This window comes from Aedes aegypti, chromosome 3 (assembly GCF_002204515.2).
Source record: "Aedes aegypti strain LVP_AGWG chromosome 3, AaegL5.0 Primary Assembly, whole genome shotgun sequence".
NCBI lineage: Eukaryota > Metazoa > Arthropoda > Insecta > Diptera > Culicidae > Aedes > Aedes aegypti.
In genome coordinates, this window is record NC_035109.1 from 395,852,951 (window position 1) to 395,865,322 (window position 12,372).

Below are 12,372 nucleotides of genomic sequence, written 5' to 3' on the forward strand. Positions count from 1 at the left end.
GAAATTTTCTCGACTTCCCAGGGCATAGAGTATCTTCGTACCTGCCACACGATATACGCATGCTAAAATGGTCATTGGCACAGTAAGCTCTCAGTTAATAACTGTGGAAGTGCTCATAAGAACATAAGCTGAGAAGCAGGCTCTGTCCCAGTGGGGACGTAATGCCAGAAAGAAGAAGCGTGGCCTCACAGCAGGCTTCCCATTAATGCTCCATTTAGTAAGAGCAGATTTTGTTAGATGATTCAGAAGAGCTATGGGTTAAGTTGCTAGGTGATTCCGTAACGAAATTTATTATAGCTTTCTGAAAAATATTCTTTATATAACACAAAAAAGGCGATGATTGGTAAAAAGTATCACTGATACCCCTAGAAGAATTCCAGAATATTGACTATTCGAGTGACAATTAGAAGTTCGGCAGTCAAAACTTCGCCGAAGTTCGGCGTCGGCGTTCTAATTTAGTGCTTCGCCGACGCATAAGGAATGCCTTTGTCGGCGTAGCACTTCGGTAGAATGCCGACGCCGAGCTTCGGCGAACTTTTGTTGGTGATATTTCATTTCTCTTATGAACTTCGGTCTAAAGTTAATCTGAATGCACAATAAATTCTTTAGAGCCTTCATTGGAAAATATTCAAGCTAAATTCTTGAAGGTATCTACTTCGAAGTCCTTAGACGAATCACTCCTGAAGAACTATTTGTAATAATACCTGAAGAAAGCTTTGGGTACAAATGGGTCTGGGTCATTTGGCATAAAGCCATTTGGCATAAGGTAATTTGGCATAGCGCCGTTTGGCATAAAGGACATTTGGCATAACGGTCATTTGGCATAAACAAATTCCATCAAGAACAGGCATATTTTGAAAGAAGGGATCTAATTCTAGTTATGCCAAATGGCTTTATGCCAAATTACTCGCTCCCGGTACAAACACCTTAACATAATTATAATAACATAATAATGAAAAGCTACATAAACTAATATGCGCAATAATTCTAAAAATAATAAAAAAAAAACAATTTTCAGAGATATTCTTTTCTTAGAGAAATATCGAGTCAAATTCTTTGCAAGATCCTCATGAAAATTCTCATCTCCTTGCACCTGTACGGTATCTTGTTGTTTTCTTGATTCCTATTTGGTGACATTCTAATCTCTTTTATTGTTGTTTATAATTATTTGAAAAATGAGGTCCCTTAAAGTTTATTTAGTCGCAAACAGTCGTGAACCACAAAATTTAAGTGATCGATGTTGGCGCAATCTAAAAAAACAATGACTAAACGGTACAAGGTAGCGCTCATAAAAACAATCATAATTTTACAGTAGATCTCGAGTTTGTTGAAAAACAGGCTCCTCCTAAATTTCTTACTTTTTAAATACATTAACTTCAAACAACACTTAAAACAAATGGGAAAAATGTAACTCCGAATAAGCTTATTCATTAAAATAAAGTATGTTTCCCAGTCACGTTTTTCTAATTTATTTTTAAGCTCTGTCAAAAACATCTTCTACAGTACCATTATTTGCTTACGTTGTTTCGTAATTATGTATCGAAACATTTAAAATAATAAAAATAGAGATCCTCAAAAATCAACTCTTTTGGTTTTTTGCATTTACTCTTAAATGCTAGTTGACCCCCTGTCCTTCGGTTCAGAAAGGGGTGTGGGCGCGTTCTGCCAACTCGGTCGAGGCAGATTTCTTGTGTGAACAAGTTACAACATGGACATTCTAAAGTGCCAGAATTTATATTAAATTTAAATTAACAGTTGAAAATACAATAGTCGTTCTGAGCTTACCAACTTGTCGCACAGTGCGTTGCTCCATAGACAAAAATCAAATTTCAAGTTATTTTTTCCGGCGATAATAAGTATCCACAAGTGTTTATAGATACCATCCGTTATCGAAACAAGTATTTATAAGCTTTACGAAGCACTAAAACATCTACAACAAGCGTTGGAAGAGACAGTTTTCGAAGTAGCAGAAAACCCAAATTTTGTCGCATGTTTTCAGCATTCCTTTCAACTAGCACGGAGAGTGTCGTAATCAATCTATTCAATCAAAATCTAAAAGAGAACATGACTGAAAGTTGGTAAATTATATTTGATGTGATAAGAACACCAATTTTGACTTTGAATATGAGAAATTGGCACGATGAGTTGGCTATAAAATCAAACTTATGAAATACTTACATGTCATTTTGATTATCGATTCAAAAAAAGTTCCACCGAGTTCCAACCTAAACCACTCACAGATACGTTTCTTAGAGTGTCCTCTAGGAGGTCTGAAAGATACAGCTGCAACTCCCTGCAACTCTTCGAGATTTTTGACTATTTTTAGGAGTACTTCTTAACCAGCACGAGTATGAAAATGAGTTGTTTGTGATGAAAAATCCGAAAATCTTGCGACGCAATGTAGTCATGGCTCAACCAGACATTACAGCAGAGCAAGTTCATGCTTAAAATAAATATTTTAAATGTAGTTTCCAAGATTTTATTCAAATTTCATATTGAAAACCGAAAAATAAAAAAATGCGATTTTGTTGCATAAAGGCGTATAAGTCACTTTTGCAGCTACGAGTGAGAAGAGATATATTTGCAAATAACTTCTTACATCATTATAAGCAATAAAAGTACGAATTGCAAGACTTTTCTTGGCAAATAATGAAATTGGCGCTTGGGACAGTTTTGCGATTATGCGTCTAGTATACGTCATTTATGCAAATTGTTGCTCTTTTGATCAGAAACAACTTTCCCTTCTACACCAAGGTGCTCAAATGGCTTGATCATCAAGTTTTGATTTTTGTCCCGCATCTCCATACGTTCAACGCACTGTGTGTCGTCGCGAAAATTTTATTCTAATGATCTTTTATCTACATCCGTCGAACCATTCTGAATGGCCGTTGTGAGAATATCACCAAGAACTTCTTTGGATTCATTTTCGGTTGTTTATAACCAGTTTCAAGTATCGTTATCGTTATCCAAAGAGTGAATTTTGTATGACTTCAGTGTAGGCCAAAACTGCAATAAAGCATGTAACAATCACTAACATTTCTTCTCTCCTTATCATTTTTTTCATATCTAACCCGCCATTACTACGAGGAACAATTAATCGGAGAGGAAGGATATCCCTTATCATGGCAGCGTAATGGCCGAGAAAACAATGAGTATAATTTTTCTTTAATCATTCTTATTGCTAGTTGAAGTAAATCAGATTAACTAATTATTTAACTAATAACAAATTTGTTCCACAGAGCTTTTTGTAAATAGCCAAACATAATCCCTCCTTTCCCTAATCCTTAAGCAAAACACTTCACTTCCGCTATATGTATGATTGATTTCATGTTCTTTTGACCTTGCATCATTCATACGTGTAGTGGAAGTCTTGAGTAGAAGCAAAACCTAAAGAATCCCAGGTCAAAGATGTTGCGTTGCCTACTTCCCAAACTCCAAAACCCCCGGTGTATTATGGAAGGTGTGAGTTTTTAAACTTATGCTGGAGACTGACCCCCTTGTACATCAATAAAATAATACAGTCGACTCTCCATATCTCGATATCTCTCCTTATGTAGATGATTCCTTCGGTCCCTTCATTCTGCATACATTTTCACTCTGCGTATCTCGATATCATCTACAGTTGTGTTCAGAATAATAGTAGTGAAAGCCGATTTTCATACAAAATGCTCAACTTTGGCATGATGTAACTTTGTTTCCATATAAGCAATCGGCATGAAATTTTGGCAGAGAACTACAAATGTACTCAATTTCATTACTAAAAAATTTGGAAATTTCCACACTACCGGTTAAAAAGTTAAGCACCAAAATAATAGTAGTTTTTTTTCTTTTGTAAATTTTTATTCAGCAACAATTTTGTAAGAAATTGGCTTGTTTATACATTTATAGCTTGGGTGGAAATGGTAAAAACGATGAGTAAAGAAAAAATCAAAAACTCAAAATACAGCAGATATTAAAATTATTAAAACTACTATTATTTTGAGCGATTTCACCTGGTTCTTAACTTTTTAACCGGTAGTGTGAAAATTCCCAAATTTTGTAATAATGAAATTGAGTATATTTGTAGTTCTCTGTCAAAATTTCATGCCGATTGCTTTTATGGAAACAAAGTTACAGCATGCCAAAGTTGAGCATTTTGTATGAAAATCGGCTTTCACTACAATTATTCTGAACACAACTGTAGATGATATCGAGATACGGAGAGTGAAAATGTATGCAGAATGAAGGGACCGAAGGAATCATCGATATAGGGAGAGACCCCCCCCATTCTCCCCATAGCAAGATTTATTGTACGAAAATTAAAAATAAGTTGTATGACGCATAAGAAATCTCAAACCACTCTCTCTCCCCATAAACCCTTACGTACTTAAGGGATAGAATGATAGAAGACAAATAGGACAACTTTGCGAAAATATATTTTAGATCATCGGTGTTAGGTGCTAAAAAGATCCACAACTGTGAGTGATCCGTTTTACAACCTACAAATAAAGAATAATAACTGTGTGAGCATGTTATGTCGGATTTGATAGTATCGATGTTGAACCGATATCCGTTAATTTTAAAAAGATGGGTGTAAAAGCTTTGTAGTTTTGATATCCTGGTCATGCTCAAATTACGTCACGCTCCAAGGAGGGGGGGGGGGGTGTCAACCCAAGCGTGACAACCCGGGTAGAGGTGAATAACAAAATAATGGTTAAATAAGAACAAATTTTGCAATCATATCTAGTTTAACTATTATTATGTTATTAATATATGACATTAAATATCTCATCAATAGCAAAATATACTATCATAGCAAAATTTGTCATTGATATGCTATACTTGGAAGTCGTGTAAAAACTAATCAATAACAAAATATACTATCATTGTAAAATTTGTTATTTGTGCAAATATACAAAAAACATCAAATATCTAAAGAATAATAAACATCGCCATCATAGTAAAATATGTCATTATTTTGATACTTGAAAACTTCATTTAAATAATTCATGAGAACAAACCAATATCAAATTTTGCTATAATAGCTCATTTTACTATTCGTATGAAATTCATTAAAGATTCAAAAAGCAAAAGTTTTTTAGCAGCAAAGCTAAAAGTTCATTTTTTTAATCATGCTGAATTTAGAAATTAAAGTTAAAAAACTAAAATTACCGTTATTTTGAATTTTTCGTGAATAGCTTATTTTGCTATTATTTTGTTATCAATATCAAAATAATAACATATTTTGTTATTTACGGTTCCCTATATTTTTGCTATTATTTTGTTATTACAATGGCAAAATATTATATTATTTAGTTTTTATGCCATATAAAGTTAGTTATTATTTTTGTTATTTTATCTCTTATTTCAAACAAACAAAGAACAAATTATGCTATTCAAACATTCTATTTTAACGGTAAATTTTGTTATTCTTTTGCTATTTTCCTCTACCCGGGAAGCCATACCAAATTTTCGGAAGACAAATACAAAAATGTGATAAGGGGGGGGGGGGAGGAGGTCAAAAAAGTTGGAATTTAGCGTGACTTAATTTGTGTACCATCCCTATCTAAAATTCTATTGAACAAGTCTGGAGCTCGATTCACAACACGAAATCCCTCCCATTAAACCATTTAACAAAATGAGAAAAATATACTCATTTTTTTTTATTTATGAGAATAAAAAAGTTTTCCGTCTATGTGAGATTGTTTGAGGTTCATTCGACCTAATCGATACGACCTAACGCTAGTCACCGCTGCACATCGAACGGGCACGTTCAGACTAAAGAGTCTAAATTATAAAGAGACGAAATCTGATCATATTCAAAATAAATCAGCTAGCAACTATGCCAAATCTATTACGCAGCACTGCCAATGTTGAATCCCACGCTAAAAGTGAGTCATAGGTTTTATGTGTTGAGTTTTCACAGGTTTGGGTAACGAATGAAAAATTGACTGAATGTGTGGAAAACCAATGTAATGAGTAGAGCATTCTTTATGCAAAGCATGAAAATTGCAACCGACACTCAAGTATTCAGAAAATATGCTACTTCAGAAGAAGCAAAATTTTCGTGGGCGGTAACATTTTTGTGCGAGTCGTTTTCAGCTTGGGTGAAAAAGTGTTTGACAAGTCTCCTGCTCGATTGGAATGACATTGACAGTAAACTTGGAATTCCAATTGGAACATTTCGCTTCTTTGCCTATAGTTTCTTTAGTTCAGACGTTTGACATCTGAAAATGTCCATACGTCAAAATACGATCGGACTGGTTGATGGTCAGTGAAGTACATACGACCCACCAGCCATCGTTGTATTCTCATCTCAATAATAGTGAATTTCTCGGATTGATTTGCAGTTAGCACAACGCTTTTGCCATGTTGAACGTTTGCTGTTCGTTTTCTGGAACGCTACCATGTCCAATTCGCATGCCATACATCGAAGTCTGCCAGTTGGTGCACCAACTCCCTGGAGTAGTTGTGGATCCATCGAGGGAGGATCTTTTGGGGGACTTCAAAAGTTATGCATCGTTGATAGCCGCTGGATTAGAAACCGAAAGAAACAGTCGATTGTACTTTCAATATCGACTCATAGAGGTTTGACTGTACAAAAATACTGCAAGCTTTCGGAATATAAATAAGAAAATAGAAGAGACTGACGGCTCTCTAAAAATAAGTTTAGATATTTAAAAAAAAGTTTCAATAATAAATCTTCGATCTGTTTAGTTTCAGAACGCATTCAACTCTTCATAACTCGTTTTTAAGGACTCAGTTTCAAGGCCTGGGCTACCGGGCTACCGTCTGATGAAGTCAGCATATACGAAGCTGGTGAATTAACGGTCGAAAACGTGTCAGGAAAGATGAAGGGATTGATTGGTGTTCATCCAAGCATTGGCAAAGGGAGACTGATCCATTGATGTTTCCAGCTGCCCAGCTGGTGCGGACCGGTTTCGCCATAGAATCAGTGTTACTGGATTCGCTTGAAGGTTGGATGGCGAATGGATGCTCATTCCCATCGATGGAATCGATCCCGATACTGTTTTTCCACTGGAATCATCAAGTGAAGAGATTACTAATCTGCGATCTGGCGGGTCTTTGGTTGGGGTCTTTCCATAGGAATGTTCTTCCGTAAATTCCTTTCATCAAACCAAATGATTTGTTTTCGAAAAATCGCAGCTTCTGTAAAAGGAACATTATTACACTAAAATAATGTTTTAATTTTGAGAAACTTACCTTGCATTGAATTTAATCCTCTCATTGTAAAAAAAAACTGTTTAAAGAGGCAAAATCAATACTACAGGTGCGTCGTATCAGCTTTTCCATTTATTTTGGCAGCTGTCGCTCATGGGACCTTTGGTGACAAAAGGTCGAATACACGTTTTATCGGAATTAGGCGTTTTGTCACTTTCGACCTTATGCGCAATAGGACGAATGAACAAATTTGCATTGTTCCTAGTTTTTGTTCATTACGTCGAAGTGTTAATTTTTATTTTGTTTTTAAAGAAATATCATATCAAAATGATATTTTAACCGCATATTAAACTGAGTAGAATCTACCTAATGGTGAAATTAGCAGAATTTATTTACTTTTGTTACTTACGACCTTTTCTAATCGAGCTCCAGAAGTTTCATATCTGTAACAATATCACACTTTCGTGAATAAAGCTAATGCTAGCTTAATTTCCCTTTTTCATATCGCGGCGTAAAATTACATCGCTGTCCAGCTCGATTTGATATTTACACAGCTCTAGTCGTACTGGTTTCTGTTTTTTTTTTTAAGTTTTATTGTTGCTGTTTTTTATGTTTCATGGTAATCAACTCCGATATCTTGTGACCACAAAATGGATTTCTATATAGTATTTTTAGATTATACTATTTTTTTGATAATCACATGTTATGTGCAAAATTGGCGCTCCTTTGGTAAAAAATATAAATTGTATCTGACACGATGATATTTTTTCTACACTTAAGAGTTAACAATACAGCCTGCTATATTACGTGACAAAGTAAACCAAAACCCGAAACACATAAATTTTATTTTGGTCTGGGTTTGTACCACTTTATTTAAATTGAATAATATTCTGTATAAATAATTATCGTTTACGCATTAACGATTATTGTTTAAAACATCAGTAATTACAAACAAGAATAAAAACATATTTTGAATGTAAATTGTTTAAAAATTCCCACAGTGCTGAGAATTGTTTCGAATGAATGGAATACCACCACAAGTTCATTTCAATTGGTATCATTCTCTGTGATTGGCAGTGATAGGTAAACGGTACTTGTCGTATATGCATTTTTTTTTTTTTTTTTTTTTTTTTTTTTTTTTTTTTTTTTTTTTTTTTTTTTTTTTTTAAATTTCTTTATTAGTATCATTCCAAACATTACATTAATTATTTCTTATATCTAGGTGTTCTGTGTTATTAGACAACACTATCATCCTAATTTGGTAAAACAAATCTAAGATTTTATTAACATTTTGTTAACAACATATTACATTTCATTTGCCGTAGCAGTTCAGATTTTTTACAGGTGAGTTGATTTCACCTGCTTATAAGAGAGAAAAAAAAAAAGTTTTTAATATACTTAACCTAACTTAACCTAAACATATAACGCATTAATCGTGGCAATAGAAGATTGTAACGATTTTTGCCTGAAATTATTGATTATTTTATTTGACATTTGTTCCAATGTTTCAACATTGGATATCCTATGTAACTCATTGGTACTATACCAGGGAGGAAGCCTCAGAATCATTTTCAAAATTTTATTTTGAATTCTCTGCAGAGCTTTCTTCCTGGTATTACAACAGCTAGTCCATATTGGTACAGCATACAACATGGCTGGCCTGAAAATTTGTTTGAATATCAAAAGCTTGTTCTTAAGACAAAGTTTTGATTTTCTATTAATAAGGGGATAGAGACATTTTACATATTTGTTACATTTGGCTTGAATGCCCTCAATGTGATTTTTGAAAGTTAAATTCTTATCTAGCATGAGTCCTAGATACTTAACTTCATCTGACCAATTTATTGGAACCCCTCTCATCGTGACAACATGTCTACTTGAAGGTTTCAAATAAAGAGCTTTTGGTTTATGTGGGAATATTATTAGTTGAGTTTTGGAAGCATTAGGAGAAATCTTCCATTTTTGCAAGTATGAAGAAAAAATATCCAAACTTTTTTGCAATCGACTACAGATGACACGCAGGCTTCGTCCTTTGGCGGAGAGGCCTGTGTCATCCGCAAACAAAGATTTTTGACATCCCTGAGGTAACTCAGGTAAGTCAGATGTGAAAATATTGTATAATATTGGTCCCAAAATGCTGCCTTGGGGAACACCAGCTCTTACAGGAAGTCTTTCAGATCTGGAGTTCTGATAATTAACCTGAAGTGTACGATTTGATAGATAACTTTGAATTATTCTAACAATGTATGTTGGAAAATTAAAATTTTTCAATTTTACAATCAAACCTTCATGCCAAACACTGTCGAATGCTTTTTCTATGTCTAGAAGAGCAAGACCAGTAGAGTAGCCTTCAGATTTGTTGGAACGGATCAAATTTGTTACACGTAAAAGTTGATGAGTGGTCGAATGTCCATGGCGGAATCCGAACTGTTCATTGGCAAAAATTGAATTCTCGTTGATGTGGGCCATCATTCTGTTCAAAATAACCTTTTCAAAAAGTTTACTGATGGAGGAAAGCAAACTGATTGGACGATAGCTAGAAGCTTCTGCAGGATTTTTGTCTGGTTTTAAAATTGGAACAACCTTAGCATTTTTCCATTTGTCAGGAAAATATGCTAATTGAAAACATTTGTTAAATATATCAACTAAAAATGATAAGCTACTTTCTGGAAGTTTCTTGATGAGGATGTAGAAAATTCCATCATCGCCAGGAGCTTTCATATTTTTGAATTTTTTAATAATAGTTCTCACTTCTTCCAAATCAGTCTCCCAGGCATTTTCGAAAACGTTCTCTTGATTGAGAATATTTTCGAACTCCTGAGTAACTTCATTTTCAATTGGACTAGTAAGTCCTAAATTAAAATTGTGCGCACTTTCAAACTGCATAGCAAGTTTTTGAGCTTTTTCGCAATTAGTTAGTAATAATTTGTTTTCCTCTTTCAATGCCGGTATAGGCTTCTGAGGTTTTTTCAAGATTTTAGATAATTTCCAAAAGGGCTTAGAGCCGGGGTCCAATTGAGAAATTTTATTTTCAAAATTTTTGTTTCTTAAATCTGCAAAACGTTTCTTGATTTCTTTCTGCAAATCCTGCCATATAATTTTCATAGCAGGATCACGAGTGCGTTGAAATTGCCTTCTCCTCACGTTTTTAAGACGGATCAAGAGTTTAAGATCATCGTCTATAATCACGGATTCAAATTTTACTTCACATTTTGGAATTGCAATGTTTCTGGCTTCAACAATGGAATTTGTTAAAGTTTCAAGAGCATTGTCAATATCAATTTTAGTTTCTAAAGAAATGTTAACATCAAGATTAGAGTCAACATACGTTTCATATATATTCCAGTCGGCTCGTAAATAATTGAAAGTGGAGCTGTTAGGATTGAGAATCGCTTCATGCGATATTTGAAATGTAACAGGGACATGATCAGAATCAAAATCAGCATGAGTAACTAATTGGCTACAAAGATGACTAGAGTCGGTTAAGACCAAGTCAATCGTAGATGGATTTCTAGAAGAGGAAAAACATGTAGGGCTATCAGGGTATTGAATTGAGAAATATCCTGAAGAGCACTCATCAAATAAAATTCTGCCGTTGGAATTACTTTGAGAATTATTCCATGACCGATGTTTGGCATTAAAGTCACCAATGACAAAAATTTTTGACTTATTGCGAGTTAATTTTCGCAAGTCAGTTTGAAGCCAATTAACTTGCTGTCCAGAGCATTGAAAAGGCAAATAGGCAGCTATGAAAGTATATTTACCAAACTGTGTTTCAACAGAAACACCTAAAGTTTCAAAAACTTTAGTTTCAAATGACGAAAACAGTTGATGTTTTATACGCCTATGAATGATGATTGCAACTCCCCCACATGCCCCATCAAGTCGATCATTACGATAAACAAAAAAGTTAGGATCTTTTTTAAATTTGGATCCAGGTTTTAAATAAGTTTCGGTAATAACTGCTATATGCACGTTATTAGCTGTAAGAAAATTAAACAGCTCGTCCTCTTTACCATTCAGAGAACGAGCATTCCAATTTAAAATATTTAAATTATTATTTGGATCCATTAGAAAAACGTAATCCAATAACAATTTTATTTGTAAATTTTACACCTACTTGGACTGCTTCAGTCATAGTGGTGGCTTTGAACATTGCATCAATCATTAGATTCAATTGTTCAGTTAGAAAATTAAAATCAGAGGCAGACATATCATCTGATGATTTCCCATTGGAATTTTCGGTAGACGAAGAAGCGGGGTAGGAGTTACCTGTGGCGGTAGGGTTTTTTCCATTTGATTTGAAACAAGTAGAATGGGTACTCATGGAACGAACAGGGGAAGAGTTCAAATTACCTGCTACGATATCGGCAAAGGATTTACCGTGGGTAGATACATTCGAAATTGAAAGATTCGAACGGCTACCCGACGGATTAAAATTTGTTTGTGAATGAGCATGATTATGATCTTCCTGGTGGGTATGATTCCTAATCAAGCGATCGTTAACTGAAAAAATGAGCATTGTTCGATACTCTACCAGGCAAATTCCGGAAACGACCGTTATCGTAACGGATATTATCCTTCATCTGCTTGGCACGAGCCTCAACGACTCTTTTGCGTGAAATGCATTCCCAAAAGTTAGCTTTGTGAGGGCCCTTGCAATTGGCGCATTGAAATTTTCTGGTATCTTCTTTCACAGGACAGTCGTCCTTAGAGTGAGAAGAACCTCCGCAAATCATGCATTTAGCATCCATGCGACAATTTTTTGTACCATGACCCCACTTTTGGCACCGACGGCACTGAGTGGGGTTCTGGTAATTTCCTCCAGGTTTCTGGAAATGTTCCCACGTCACACGGACATCGAACATAAGTTTAGCTTTTTCTAAAGCTTTAATATTATTTAGTTCTTTTTTGTTAAAGTGAACTAAATAATATTCTTGAGAAAGCCCTTTCCGAACAATGCCAGATTGGGTTCTCTTTTTCATAATGATTACTTGGACTGGGGAAAATCCAAGTAAATCATTTATTCCATTTTTGATCTCTTCAGGTGACTTATAGTCACTTGAGAGACCTTTCAAGACGACTTTGAACAAACGTTCAGTTTTGTCGTCATAAGTAAAAAATTTGTGCTTCTTCTCTTCAAGATATCTGAGAAGAAGTTCGCGATCTTTAAGAGTTTCCGGCAAAACGCGACAGTCTCCTTTCTTTGCG